General features: G+C 35.2%; 1 pseudogene; it reads left to right on the plus strand.

Moving 5' to 3' along the window:
• Positions 1–6,318: 6,318 nt before the first annotated feature.
• LOC110207851 (ATP synthase F(1) complex catalytic subunit beta, mitochondrial-like) overlaps positions 6,319–15,217 on the plus strand; it is a 16,691-nt pseudogene continuing 7,792 nt past the window's right edge.

Here is a 15,217-nt window from a genome sequence, read left to right on the forward strand (position 1 = left end):
AAAAAAAACAGTTCAAAAATGGCATAGACACAATTAGTATCACACAAGACCTAGCAGGTCTTGGAACACTATATATCAAAGAATAAAAGAACTGGGGTTGCAGCCAAAAATATCATACCCAGCAAAGTTAAGCACAATCCTGAATGAAAAAAAATGGACGTCTAATGAATTTCCAGACTTTCAGGGCTTTGTCCCCCCAAAAAAGAGAGAGAATTTGTCATATGAGATCCAAGAAAATATAAGGTAGACATCAAAGACTAATTACAGGGGATTCAATGACAGAACATTATTTTTATATGATGAAATATAAATTATATGTCTAAGATTGTTATTGGTAAGTAGGCAGTTCAAAAGAAATATTGGGGCAGAGCTGAATATGATGTGATACTAAAAAGTTTAGGAAACTAGGAAGCTGTCTAGGAAAAGCTAAAAATAGTAATTACTTTTACAAATAAGGTGCTAGAGGAAGAACTGACACAGAGGAATTCGATGGGGGAGGTATGCAAGAGAGAGTTAGCAGCTTGGAAAAGGAAGGAAAACAATTAGCTGAAGAAAACAATAGCTTAAAAAATACAACTGGTCAAATGGGAAAAAAATCCACTGAGGACAACATTTCCTTAAAAACTATAATAGGCCAAATGAAAAAGAGGGTACAAAAGCTAACAAGAGAGTAATTCTTAAAAATTAGTATTGAGCAAGTGGAAGCTAATGCCTCTATGAGACATTAAGAATCAGTCAAACCAAATAAAAAAAGAATGAAAAAAATAAAAGAAAAGGTAAAATACTTCCCTGGAAAAACAACTGACCTGGAAAGTAGATATAGGAGAGATAATTTAAGAATTATTAGACTACCTGAGAGCCAACATTAAAAAAAAAAAGAGCCTGGATAGCATCTTTCAAGAAATTGTCAAGGAAAACTGCCCTGATATTCTAGAACCACAGGGAAAAAATAGCCACCACTCACCTCCTGAAAGAGATCTCAAAATGAAAACTCCAAGGAATATTGTAGTAAAATTCCAGAATTATCAGGTCAACAAGAAAATACTGCAAGCAGCAAGAAAGAAACAAATATCAAGAAAGCACACTCAGGATTATACTGGACTTATTAGCTTCTACATTAAAGGACCTTCAGTGATTGAAATATGATATTCTGGAAGGCAAAGGAGCTTATATTAGAACCAAGAATTAACTACCCAGCAAAATTGAGCATAAGCTTTCAGAGGAAAAGATGGACATTCAATGAAATAGGGGACTTTCAATCATTCCTGATGAAAAGATGAGAGCAGAACAGAAAATCCGATCTTCCAATACAAGACTCAGAAGAAGCACAAAAAGATAAACAGGAAGGAAAAAAAAATACATGTTATTCAAGAAAGTTAAACAGTTTTCAACCCTGCATGGAAAGATGATACTTGTAACTCTTGAGAACTGTATCTTTATTAGGGCAGTTAAAAGGAGAATACGTAGACAGAGGCTGTGGGTATAAGTTGACTTTGCTGTGATGATATAAAAATAATTAAGGTGTAAAAATGATTATATTGGGAGAAGAAGAAAATGGGAGGCAGAATAGGGTACATTATACCACATGAAGAAGCACAAAAGACCTGTTACAGTAAAGGGAAAGAAGGGAGAGTGTGAGTATTGTTTGAACCTTACTCTCGTAAGATTTGGCTCAAAGAGGCAATAACACACTTTATTCAGTTGGGTATAGAAATCAGTCCTACCCTATATGGAAGTAAAAGTAGAAAGGGGAAAGAAAAGGGAGGGTAGTGAACAAAAGAGACATTAGAAATAGTAGGGGAAGGAGGAAGGAAAAGAGAGGGCGACTGATAGAAGGGAGGCCAGATGGAGGAAGATGGTGGTCAGAATCAAAACATTAGTGAGGAGGGAAAGGAAAAAGAAAAGTATTAACGGGGGGAATAGGATTGAAAGACACAGTTAGTAATCATAACTGCATATGTGAATGGAATGAACTCTCCCATAAAATGGAAATAAATATCAGAGTGGAATGAAAATCAGGATCCTTTTTTATAAGGATTTTTTAAGAAACGTGTATTTACTTATAACTCATAAACTATATAACTTATAAGCACAATTCATGCAGTAAGTAGTACATGAACTGAGTGAGAGATAGAGTGGTGGATCAGTGGAACAGGTTAACATAATAATGAAAGAAAATGATAAATGTTGGAGAAGATGTGGGAACATTGGAACACTAATATATTGTTGGTGGAGTTGTAAACTGATCCAACAGTTCTGGAGAGCATTTAGGAACTGTGCAAAATGCTATAAAACTGAGCATACTTTTTGATCCAGAAGTGCCACTTGAAGGTTTATATCCCAAAGACATCATAAAAATGTGAAGTAGAGATGCACACTTATTAAAGTTAAAGGGCTGGAGCAGAACATATTATGCTTCAGCTTAAGAAAAAAAAAACAGTGATAGTAATCCTGATACCACCCAAAGCAAAGCAAAAATTGATCTAATTAAAAGAGATTAGGAAGGAAACTACATCTTTCCAAAAGGTACTTTAGACAGTGAAGTAATATCAATACTAAACATAAACACACCAAGTGACATAGTGTCAATTTTTTTAGAAAATAAATTAATGGATTTACAGGAAGAAATAAAGAAGAAAACTATATTAGTAGGGGATGTCAACCTCCCCCCCTCTCAGAACTAGATAGCTCTAACCATAATATAAACAAGAAAGTAGTTAAGGAGGTGAATAAAATTTTAGAAAAGTTAGATATATAGACCACAAGAGAAAAATGAATGGGATACAAAGAAATATAACTTTTTCTTAGTGGTATATGGCACCAAAAAAATTGTCCAATTATTAGGGCACAAAATCCTTGCAATCCAATGCAGAAAGGCGAAATATTAAATGCATCCTTTATGGATCATAATGCAATAAAAATTACATGCAATAAAGGGCCATGGAAAGATAGAGTAAAGATTAAATGAAAATTAAATAATCTAATCCTAAATAATGAGTGAATCAAATAACAAATCATAGAAACAATCAATGACTTCATCAAAGAGAATGATAATAATGAGACAATATATTTAAACTTATGAGACACAGCCAAAGAAGTTCTTAGGGGAAATTTTATATCTCTAAATGCTTACACAAATAAAGTAGAGAAAGAAATGAATGAGTTGGGCATGTAACTAAAAAGCTAGAAAAATAAATTAAAAATTCCCAGTTAAGCACCCAATTTAAAAATTTTGAAAATCAAAGGAGAGATTAATAAAATTGTAAATAAGGAAACTATTGAACTAATAAATAAAACTAAGAGGTGGTTTTATGGAAAAAAATAGACAAGCATCTGGTTAAAAAAGAAAGAAGAAAACCAAATTGCCACTATCAAAAATGAAAAGGAAAGTAAAGAATTCACCACTAATGAAGAGGAAATAAAAAACCTAAGTAATTATTAGTAGCTCATTTGCCTAACAGTAAGTCAATAAATCTGACAATCTAAGTGAAATGGATAAAGATTTAAACATGTGTGTGTGTGTGTGTGTGTGTGTGTGTGTGTATGAATTGTAAAGATTAACAGAAGTAAAATGCTTAACTCCTTTTCAGAAAAAAAAATGAACACACCAAGTCAAGAATAACAAAGGAATTAATGAAAAAAAAAAAGTAAAGGAATGTGGCTTAGTCATACCAGATTTAAAACTGTATTGTAAGGCAGGAATCAAGGAAACTACTTGATACTGGCTAAGAGATAGAGTGGTGGATCAGTGGAATAGGTTAACATAATAATGAAAGAAAATGATAAATGTTGGAGAAGATGTGGGAATATTGGAACATTAATATATTGTTGGTGGAGTTGTAAACTGATCCAACAGTTCTGGAGAGCATTTGGGAACTGTGCAAAATGCTATAAAACTGAGCATACTTTTTGATCCAGAAGTGCCACTTGAAGGTTTATATCCCAAAGACATCATAAAAAGCCTAAAAGGACCCACATGTACCAAAATATTTATAGCAGTTGTTTTTGTGCTTGCAAAGAATTGGTAATTGGGGGGATGCCCATCAACTGAAGAATGGCTGAACTAGTTATGGTATATGAGTGTAATGGAATACTATCATGCTGTAAGAAATTATAAGTGGCAGATTTCAGCAAAAGCTGGGAAGACTTACATGAACTTATTCTGAGTGAAGTGAGCAGAACCAGGAAAACACTGCACACAGTTACAGCAACATTGTGCAATGACTGACTTTGATAGATTTGGCTTTTCTCAGCAAATCAATGATCCAAGATGATTACCAAAGACATGTGATAAAACATTTTATCCATGTCCAGAGAAAGAACTATGGAGTCTGAATGGAGATCAAAACATACTATTTTCTCTCTCTTTTTTCTTTCTTGTGTTTTTTTTTCCTTTTTCTTCTTCTTTCACAACATGACTAACATGGAAATACATTTAATGTGATTGTACATGTGTAGGCTATATCAGAATGCTTGCTGTCTTGGGGAGGAGGGAGGAGAGAGAGGGAGGGAGAAAAAAATTGGAATTCAAAATCTCATAAAAGTGAATGCTGAAAACTTAAATGAATAAATTGGAACACACACAAACAATAACAACAACAACAACAACAACAAAAAATCCTTACAACCTTTCTATAGCCTAAATTTGCAGCTTAGCTATGTATTATTATCCTTCTCACAGTCTTTGGTTAACTACAATTGGCCTTTTTTCTTGTTCTTCACATAGAGTACTCCATTTCTCATTTCTGGGCCTTTACACTGGCTGTCTCCTGTTCATGTAATGCCCTTAATTTTCACTTCTATATCTTTAGTCTATTTTCTTCAACACTCAGTTCATGCACTACTTACTGCATGAAGCTTGTCCTGATTCCCTACCTCACCCCTAGTGCTAGTGCCCATTTTCCCCAAAGTATCTTATACTTAATTATTTTGTATATTTATATATGTCAGTAAGAGAGATACAAATTCTTACTTACATTTTTGGTGGGAAAGTTTTCTTTTCTAGCTATTGTCATTTGTGTATCTGGCATTGCTCTAATACCTTCATTTTGAGACCAGATATAGAAGATAAGGGTGACTGACCAATGTCAGAAAGAGAAGAAAGAATAAGTGAAAATAGTAAAAGTCACTTTCTGAATGCTGAGAATTTCTTCCCATACTGTTATGATGAATCTCATTTGTAAAAAAAAAATTAAGGTTTATTTTTCCTCTTCCAAAGCAGTCTTGATAATGGAGGTAGGAGCTACTATTCAAATTTGTATTTTCCCTACATCTGGCTTGGTTCTTAAGCAAACATCAGAGCTTTTTTAGATCTTACCTTCACCTCATTCTCAGTCATGCTGTGATAGATAATTACTAATTTCGGGAAAGGTCAATGAGTCAGACAATGACTTGCAGCCTAGAAATCAATATACTGAATATTTTAGGTTGTTATATCACTATTTACAGCTTCCATAGAGTTAACTTGGGCTTAGAGATGGGTTGGGCTTGTAACTGTCTGACCTTTGGGAGATTAGGGACAGTTCAGAAGATTTATTTAATGATTCTAGCATTGGAACTACTTGTTTTTGTCATGTTTTCTGCACAATGCAGACTTGCTCAAGGTGATACAGTCAGTAGTCATCCCAGCAAGACTGGAGCTGAGGAAGTCCTGATTCCAAGGCTATCTCTCGATTCTCTATACTATCATGCCTTTTATTTCCCAAATATTAACTCTTTTTTTCCATATGAAAACATGCTTCCCCCTCAGTTTCAGTTTAAAAAGCAGAAAAAAGGAAAGTTTGTCTGAAACAAATGTGTCCAATTACTCAATGACACAGAGGAACTTACGTAATTAGTACAATTTCCCAAAATTTTGTCATGAAGGAATCAAATAATAAAGAAATTAGCTTTTTTTCTATTACTTTAAGTGTAAAAAGTCAATAAAAAATTAAAAGTACTTTTCCCTTACATTTTGAACGGTCCATGTAAAATAAGAGTTTTAGAACTCCTTTAGTGTATCTTCTGTATATTTTAAATATAAAATGTTTTAACTTGTGTTAATTGGATGGAACCAGCCTCTGATCTGCAGGTGGCTGCAACTGAACAGAGAAGGCTACCTGAGTGTCAGAAATCAAATAGAAGTTGTATTTCAATGAGAAGGAAATGGTTTGTAAGCAAAGACACATGTTCCAGAGCCCCTCCCCTAGTAGAGGGATGGGGATTGTAGGCTGTGTAGCAGATCTCAATACTTAAACCAACAGTTGTGCAGTGAGCTGTAGCCCTGACAATGAAGATAAATAACAACAATGTGACAAGTTTCCTTCCTAGTAGGGCTTCATGACCAGAACACGGATACAACAGGTGCCTGTGCAAGCTCAGAGAACACTTGCTACTTATGAAAGCAGTACAATAATTGTATGATTTTGCCAGAGGGTGAGATCATCAGGAGGGTGAGTGCAAAGGATTGTTGTTATGCCAAGCTCAGGCCACAGCTTGCTTGTTGGGCCTTAGCTCTGGAAAATAGGGTGTTTCACTTGTTATTCAATTGTTTCCGAAGTATGTAGTCTATGGTACCAATTAAAATATAACACTCTTTAGGACATATATTTTATATTACATATACTTCTTTTATACCTCTCATGGCCCAGGGAAGTTCACTCTGTGTTGACTCCAATTCTGTGCTTCATATTTTCATACAGATGAAATCACATTAAAATAATCATCAGTGGCATCCTCAAATGAAAATTAATATTTGTGAGTTGAAATCAATGGCATGGGGTGGGAATTTTGCTGGAATATATGAATCAATTAAACAATAAATATTTAGTATCTACTTTCTGCCAGGCATTGTGCTTAGTACTGGGGATGTGAAAGAGGGAAAAGTCAGTCTCTGCCCTCAAGCAGCTCACAATCTAATATGGGAGACAACATGGAGACAAATATATACAAAGCAAGCTATACACAGGGTAAAAACAAATAAATAAATAATACAGGGAAGATACTATTAAGGAGTTTAAGAAAGCCTTCCCTTAAAAGGTAGGATTTTAATAGGCACTTGAAAGAATCCAGGGAAATTAGCATGTGTAATTACAGAGGTATAACTTTCCAAACACTGGAGAGAGCCAGAGAAATTTCCCAGAGGAGAGATGGAGTATTTTGTTTATGGAACAGGTAGGCATCCTATGTCCCTGGATTAGAAACTATATGACAAGGAATAAGGTATAAGAAGGCTGAAAACATAAAGATAAATTATAAAGGGCTTTGATTGCCAAACAGAGGACTTTCTGTTTGATCTTGGAAGCAATGGATTAACATCTTTGTGCATGTGGGTAAGGGGGAAGGAGCAAAGTAGTAGCTAATTGAAAGAGAGGAGGTTGAGGATCTGGTTAGTTAGGGTATTTGAGGAAGAGTAAATATGTACATCATAAGAGTTAAGGAGAAGAGGGGGCAGCTAGGTGGCATAGTGGATAGAGCACCAGTCCTGAAGTCAGGACCTGAGTTCAAATCCGGCCTCAGACCAAACACTTGACACTTACTAGCTGTGTGACCCTGGGCAAGTCACAACCCCAATTGCCTAAAAGCAAAAAAAAAAAAAAAGGGTTAAGGAGAAGAGAAAACTTATGAGCCGTGTAATGAACTCATTGAGTAAAGAAGGAAAATGACCTGGGAGTCTGCAAACTTCAGGTACCAGGATTTTGATTGGGTGGTAGATATAAACAGCATTAACCTTAAAAGTAGAGAGTTTACTGAGTGATAAAAGTAGGGAAGAACTTGGAATTGACAATAAGGAGCAAGAAATGTTCTAACTCCTCCTGCCTCAATGAAGGAATTGAAGAGAATGAATGAAAATGCAGCCAGTGTTATAAAAGGGGAACCATAGCTGATGTTCCCTCTGGGTGGGACCAGGTTTCAATAAAGGTAGATAGGAGAGGAAGAGGGACAGGTTTAGAATGAAAGGAAGTTCATTACCTATGGAATAGGTCTTCCACAGGGCAGAGTACAATATCTGGGTAGTGTTTGGTTGAGACTTGGGGGTAGAAGGGTGGGGAGAAGGGAAATAAGGAATTAGAGTTAGTGTGGTAAATTGGCTTTTTATAATGATTTACCTGAGTACAGAATCGCTGAGAGGTGAAGGGTACCACCAGGTTCATTTTTGGATGGAAGGTACCAAGCCTTTTCCCAGAAGAAGTGGGGCATCACACTGAATTAAAGTGCAGAAGGGCAGGGAGACACACAGTCAAGGAATCAAATGGGAAGCCCATTAAATATACCATTACAGACATAGCTGCAAGTGACATGTGGCTCCAGCTAACAAGGGGTTTGCTATGGAGATATTTATTTGTTGACTTTATTCCACAGGTATACTTATAAGTTTGTGGGAATACTGAAAAAAATCTTTTTTTTTTCCAAGAATGATCACATTATTTGTTTCCCTAGACTCTTTAAAAGTTTTGACTTTAGTATTTTCTGTTTTGCTTTGACAAGTTTTGCAAAGGAAGAAGTGAGTAGTAACAGGATTTTTGGAACTCCTTGGAATTCTTCCTGTTGGGAAAATATTTTTTTTTCACCTCTGTGGGCTGTATTTGTCTGTAAACTTGCTTACATTGGTGTGAGTTTTGGCAGGTTGATCTCCTTATAGATTTGAGATAAAAAACAGTACACAGCAAGTGTTTTAGTGTGGGCAGCTAGAGGGGAGCAATGAAGGAATGGCAAATTCCTTTGCTGAGAATTACTGGCAGGGTACAAATAGCTGACCAGCTTGATTCTGTTTGAACATACCAGAAATATAACAAACTCTTTTCTTTACCTGTTTACTCCCAAAATGGGTATTCCCACTGCTCTTTAAATCACTATATATTTCTTGAGACCATGCTGTTCCATGATTCACAATCATATAGAATCAATTGGAGAATATTGGTTGTTAAAAATTAGAGTTTTACATAATGCAGCAGCAGGGCATAGTTGAAATTTTGTGCTCTTCCTCCAATGCCATAAACATGATCTCCTCTCCGTCAATTCTTGATCTAGTTCATTGTTCACCCATAGCATTTATTCATATATTATTGTAATAACTCAAGAAATTATAGATCCAATCAAGTTTTGAGGAAAGGTGGAAGAGAAAAGGCAAGACTCTTTGAGCTCATTGGTAAAAAGGAATTTTGAGTAAGGATATTCACTTTATCAATACACATAGGAGCTCTTCTGCAACTTATGGTCATAGAGAGTTGTTGCTTATATCAATAACAGATTGTGAATTGCCTCTGTTCTCAGAATCAGTGAGAATCTGAAACAGGCCTAAAACCTAACTTCCTCACATCATTTTAAATATGAGGAAACTGAGGCTTAAAAGTAAAGTATTTAACCTAAGTTTTCACTAGTAGCAAGTGGCAGAGCTGGGATTTGAACCAAAGTTCGCTGATTGCAAATATGTAATATTTCATTGCACCACTTGTAGTTGGCTGTTGCTTCTAAGGGAAAAACAAAAACAAAAACAGCACCTTTTTTTCACTGTCATTAAAAGCTTTTTCCCATCTGGCTTCAACTTGTATGTCCAGTTTCATTTCACATTTGTCCAAATTCTATGTTTCAGTTAAACTGGCCAACTCACTATAACCTGTTAAGGATGTTTCATCTCCCATTTTGATGCTTCTGCAAAGAATGTTCCCAACACCCAGAAAGTGCTCCCTCTTCACCTCTTGATCTCATACTCCTTATCCCTCTTCAAGGTTTAGCTTACCTATTACACTAGGATCTCCTTGATCCCATAAATTTCAGTGCTTTAACTACCCCTTGCCAAAAACCACTTTTCATTTACTACTTATAGCTTTTGCATTTATCTATGAATATGTTGTTCACACCTCCAATCCCAACAGAACAACACATGTATGTATATGCAAGTTTATATCCATGCATATATATATATATGTATACACACATATATATACATACACACATATATGTAACATGTATAGATAGATATGGAGATATAGATATACTATAGAATGCTATAGATATAGATGGATACACATAGAATAAGATATAGATATAGATACAGATATATTTTTGTGTCCTGATATGATGATAGGGAGCATGGTGTAACAGATGAAAACTAGCATTGGAGTTAGGAAGACATGACCTCAAGCTTTGTCTTTGTCACTTATTGGCTGTTTGGTTCTGGGCAATCTCTTAATTTCTTAGTGTTCCAGGCAACTGTGTAAGACTATAGATCAAAGAGAAGCTTTTGACAATCATTGAAAGATGAAGTTCCTGACTGAGACCTCTCTATGCCAGGAAATCATAGTTTCAGCTTTAAAAATTCCTAGGACCTAATAAGCCTTTAGCGTAGGGCCTGGTAATATTGAGTTCCTACTTTTTTTCATTGAATGGTGGAGGAAAAGCAAGAAGGGGGAGGTGAAAGAGGAAAGGACAGAAATGAAACAATGAATAAGAAAAGTTATTTAAGTATATTGCTTATTATTGTTCATTATTACTAACAATATTTATGATGTTTATTAAATGAAAAAAAACTATGTGAAAATGAATTTCAGAAACAAAGAAGCTTCCTATTATTTAGTTGACATCATTCATTCGTAGAAAGAACTTAAAATAGAACCATAGATATACATGTTCAAATATAAATCTCTTTTGTTGAAGTTTTTTTCTAACAGAAAAAAGCATATTAAATCTGATTCTAATGGAGAACATCACATTCTATAAATATGTTTTGTTGTTGTAGGATATTAACTGAGAAGATTGAACACAAAAAATATAATTTTCCTTTGTGCATAAATGATATAAACTTTGTAATGTATTTTTCATTTATGATTATTATTCTTATGAAATGACAGTAGAATATTAGATATTCTGTCAAGATCATAGCCAATATATTATGAAGACTATTGATGTCTTTTTACTACAAAAATATCTTCCAACCTCATTACCTACTACAGTAAAAACACCCCATTAGTGGTTTCTTCTATTTTAAAAATAATCATTACATATTGAATTTAATATTACCTTTCAAATGTTTAGCAATGAGTGAGTGCTTTTATTCTATCCTGTACTAAAATGTATGTAAATACAAGATAATCTAATTAATTTGTCTATTCTTTACCAAAATGGAGTATTGCTGTAATATAATAATGGTCTGAAGGTGGGAATGAGATAGAAAGAATTAGTTTCAGGCCAAGCAGAAGGCCAAGTAGTTTCAAGGTGAAGTTTAGTCAAAGTCACTCAGATTTATTGACCCACACATTGGCTGCTTTGGAGCTATGGAAGTTAATGTGTTTATGGTTCCTACTGGTGATGTGATAGTAGTACTCCTGAGAGCGGCCACTACTCAAGGCTAGTGGATGCCTGTGCATCCCATGGCAGCCCAGTGCAGTTCTGTTTCAGAGGAAGGAGTTAGCCAGCTCTAGCAGAAAGGAAGACCAACCCATTTGCCTGGCAGTGAAAAAGTTATAATTTATGTCACTTCTAGAAAGCTTCATTGTATGCTACTGGCTTGATTGCTCTAACCAAGTTAAGCTGATCTTACCACAATAACTCAAACCTTAAATGCCACCACCTCCCTCAGTCTCCTCTCTCCTTTGATTGAGTAAATCTGAAAGGTGATGTACCATACAAATTCCTCTCATTGTCTTCCCTTACAGAGAACAGAAATTCAACTTTGGTTCCTTCTGCTGTAAGATCTACTGCTCTGCTTGGAACAAGAAGATACTCTCTGGGGTCAGCTGAGTGGCAGAGTAAAAAGAACCCTGGCCTTGGAGTCAGGAGGACCTGAGTTCAAATCCCACTTCAGACACATGACGCTTGCTAGCTGTGTGACTCTGGGCAAGTCACTTAACCCCAATTGCTTCACCAAAAAAAAAAAAAAGATATCTCTGGTCTCTTCTTCCTCCACCTGTTTTTCTGCCTCCGTGTGTGTGCCTCTGTGTGTGTCTGTGTTTGCGTATTGTCTACTCCCATTAGACTGTGAGCTTCTTGAGAGCAGGGAATGTCTTTCTTTTTATTAATTGCATCCACAGTACTTAACACAATCCCTGGAGTATAGTAGGCACTTAAATGTTTTTTGGATTGGATTGGATATGCATCATGTAGACCTTCTGTATGATATTACAAGAGGAGCTGATGTCCATGAATAATAATATCATCACTATTATTTACAAAGTTAAGAATCCCATTTTTGTCAATAAAGCTGATAGTGTCCTAAATAAGGATAGGAGCCCTAGCTGCAACTTCAAGCCACAGGACTGACACATTTTGTTATTAAGGAAGAGTTATGACAATGTGCTAGAGCAGGTTCTACCCTTAGAGGAGAGGACAAATACAGAGGCTAGGGTATAGTTTTGCTGTTAGCTGAGGAGTGGGCAAAGTGACTTCATGCCTAAGAAGAACTGATGAATAAAGAGCCTGAAGTGGCCTAGTCTAGAACCTCTGGATCACCTTTTATATAAATAAAAGTAACTTTTACATAGGATAAACAAAAAAAAAAAGGTCACTTAAAGCCTGACTTTAAAGAATATGAGAATGCCATCTGGGGCTTTAGTATCTAAGAAAGCCTACATCAAATTTTCCATTGAAAATTTTCTTCAGGTTCAGGGTCTTTTACCTTACACACACTACTAAATCTCCATGCTTGCTCAGTTTCAACTCAATGCTCCAAGCTTTCTAGGTCATCCTTGCCCCTGGACCAAATTCTGCCCCTGAATTAAATTGTTTACTACAACTAAACTCTAATTGTTATTGTTCAGTTATACATGATTCTTCCTGACCCCATCTGAGGTTTTCTTGGCAAAGATATTGTAGTGGTTTGCTATTGCCTTCTACAACTCATTTTACACATGAGGTAACTGAGGCAAACAAAGTTAAATGACTTTCCAAGGGTCATATATTTAGTGTCTAAGGCCAGATTGAACTCAGATCTTCCTGACTCCAGACCTGGTGCTCTATCTACTGTACCGCCTAGAAACTCTAATTATTCACCTTCTTGGGCACCTGCTACCATTTCTTATTGAAACATCTAAAATAAGTTTAACAAGGAATTTCCTAATTCCATGTCACATAGTCATCTGGGACCAGAGAAAGTCCAAAGAATAGACTTAATCTTAATTTAAGGTAATCTCATAGCTATTTGCCTTGATAGGTATGCTGTCTTATAACCCCTGAATGTGAATTAAAAGTTCACAAATTAATTTACTCTTAACAGAAAAAAGACATTGCTTTTTGGTGGATGATAGCAGGTAAATAAGGTATCATAATTCTTAAAATAAATGTTTATTAAACATTATTAAATGGAACAGAATTGCAGTACCTGAAAAGAAATATAAGATGTGCAAATTTGGAGACATCTCCACTTCAAATATTAATATCGACTATTTGTACCCAACCTGTGGTAAAGCTTTCAGAGCTCAAATAAGTCTGATCAGTCACAGGAAGACATGTTACCTTGACCCCAACATAGTGATGTCATTTTGGTCCTCTTTGAGAAGGAAGGGAAACAGTCAACCAACCAGCAGGAACAATACTACACTTAGAAAAATAGATAATTTAGAATCTTTTAGGAGGATATTCTGGCAGTACATAGCAAAGACACTAATTTTTCTCAGCTCTTCCATAGGAAATTCCCCCAAGCCTAAACACCATGGTATTTACTCATTCACTAGAAGTAAAACACCACTGTGCTTCTTTCCTGGCCTTAAATAAGAATGTTGTCTTCTCTTTAGGACATGCCTAGTTATCATTTGGGCTTTCACAAATATTTCTCCCTTGGTTTCTGCACTAAGTTGTTTCATTTATACTTTCAGTTGCAGATTCATACTATTTCAATCAAGAAGCTCATTAATAGCATTATGAATTTGTCTTAGTATAACCATTATATTTTGTAATTCCTTGGATAGCTAATTATCTAGCTTATCCATGGTAAAGTAAGAATATGCTGATGGGGAAATAGAAGAGTTTCCATTACCTCAAAGTCAAAATAATTCATTCTCAAGGCTTCTATTTATTGGTGATTCCCCATACTGGAGCTAAAGCTTGTTCCTCTTTTCATAATGTTCTTTTTTGCTTTTCTTAAGAATGGTTTAACACCTTTCATATTAATCACTTTTGACCAACTCTTCAATTCTCTGAAAATATTTTCTCTCTTACACAAATACTGCATCACTTAAGGATCTATTCCTATAACTTTTACTCCACTTGATACTTGGTGTCTCTTCTTTCTTCACTCAATCTCTAAACATATTTAATGTTCTTACCTCCTTTTAGCTTAAAGTTCTATTCATCCATGGATCCTTCAAAAGTTTTCTAAATGCCATTCGTCCTTCAGGCCTACTCTATACATCACACCCAAATGAATATAATGAAAAATATTGAAATACTTTCTAAGGTTTACATTAAAGAAGAATATCCAAACCTTATCATTTAACAATATACCTAAAGATAAATTGTTCAAAAATTTAGACATTGAAGGAAAAGTAGATATCATCCAGTATAATCTCCCCATTTCCAAATGAAGAAACTGAGGTACACAGTGATTAAGTGACTTTTCCAGTGTCCCACAGGTAGAAAACTGAAGAGCCAGGATTTGAAGATGTATCACCTGGTTCCATATCCTGTGCTCTTTCTGTTACAACCCACTGGTTCACCTTTCCCTAATAAAGTTATTTTTCAATGTTCTCAAGAATGTGATGACTCTGCTCTTCTAGAATGCAAGTTTATTTCTATTCACATTGTTCCTCAAATCTTTTATATTCTTTTTGTTTCCATATCATTGTGCATCCTCGTTTCCTGTGATATTTGGAATGGCATCTCCCTTTCACTTTTCCTATCAACAATTTAAGCACACCTTAAGTTTCACTTACTCAGTGATTATACTTAAACAGAACAAAGGGCCCAGTATTTTGTGTGTGTGTGTGTGTGTGTGTGTGTGTGTGTGTGTGTGTGTGTGTGTGTAGATTTGAAAGTGATCTATAAATTTCCATGTATTGTTCTAAGCTTTGCCAGATAATCTTTCACAGTACTATAGCAAATAATAATGGTGATAATGGATAATTCTTATTTCACATATTAGCACTTATCTGTGTATTATATCTAGGTGGCATAGACACATTTTAAAATCGTGTGTTTATTACTGACATTACTAAATAATACTTTCCTGAGATCACAAATACCACACCTATCTTCTTAAATTCAAATGAAGTCTAATAGACTTTGTTTCAGCACCTTATTTTAACTC

This window comes from Phascolarctos cinereus, unplaced genomic scaffold, assembly GCF_003287225.1.
Source record: "Phascolarctos cinereus isolate Bilbo 61053 unplaced genomic scaffold, phaCin_HiC Scaffold_4;HRSCAF=312, whole genome shotgun sequence".
Taxonomy (NCBI): Eukaryota; Metazoa; Chordata; class Mammalia; order Diprotodontia; family Phascolarctidae; genus Phascolarctos; species Phascolarctos cinereus.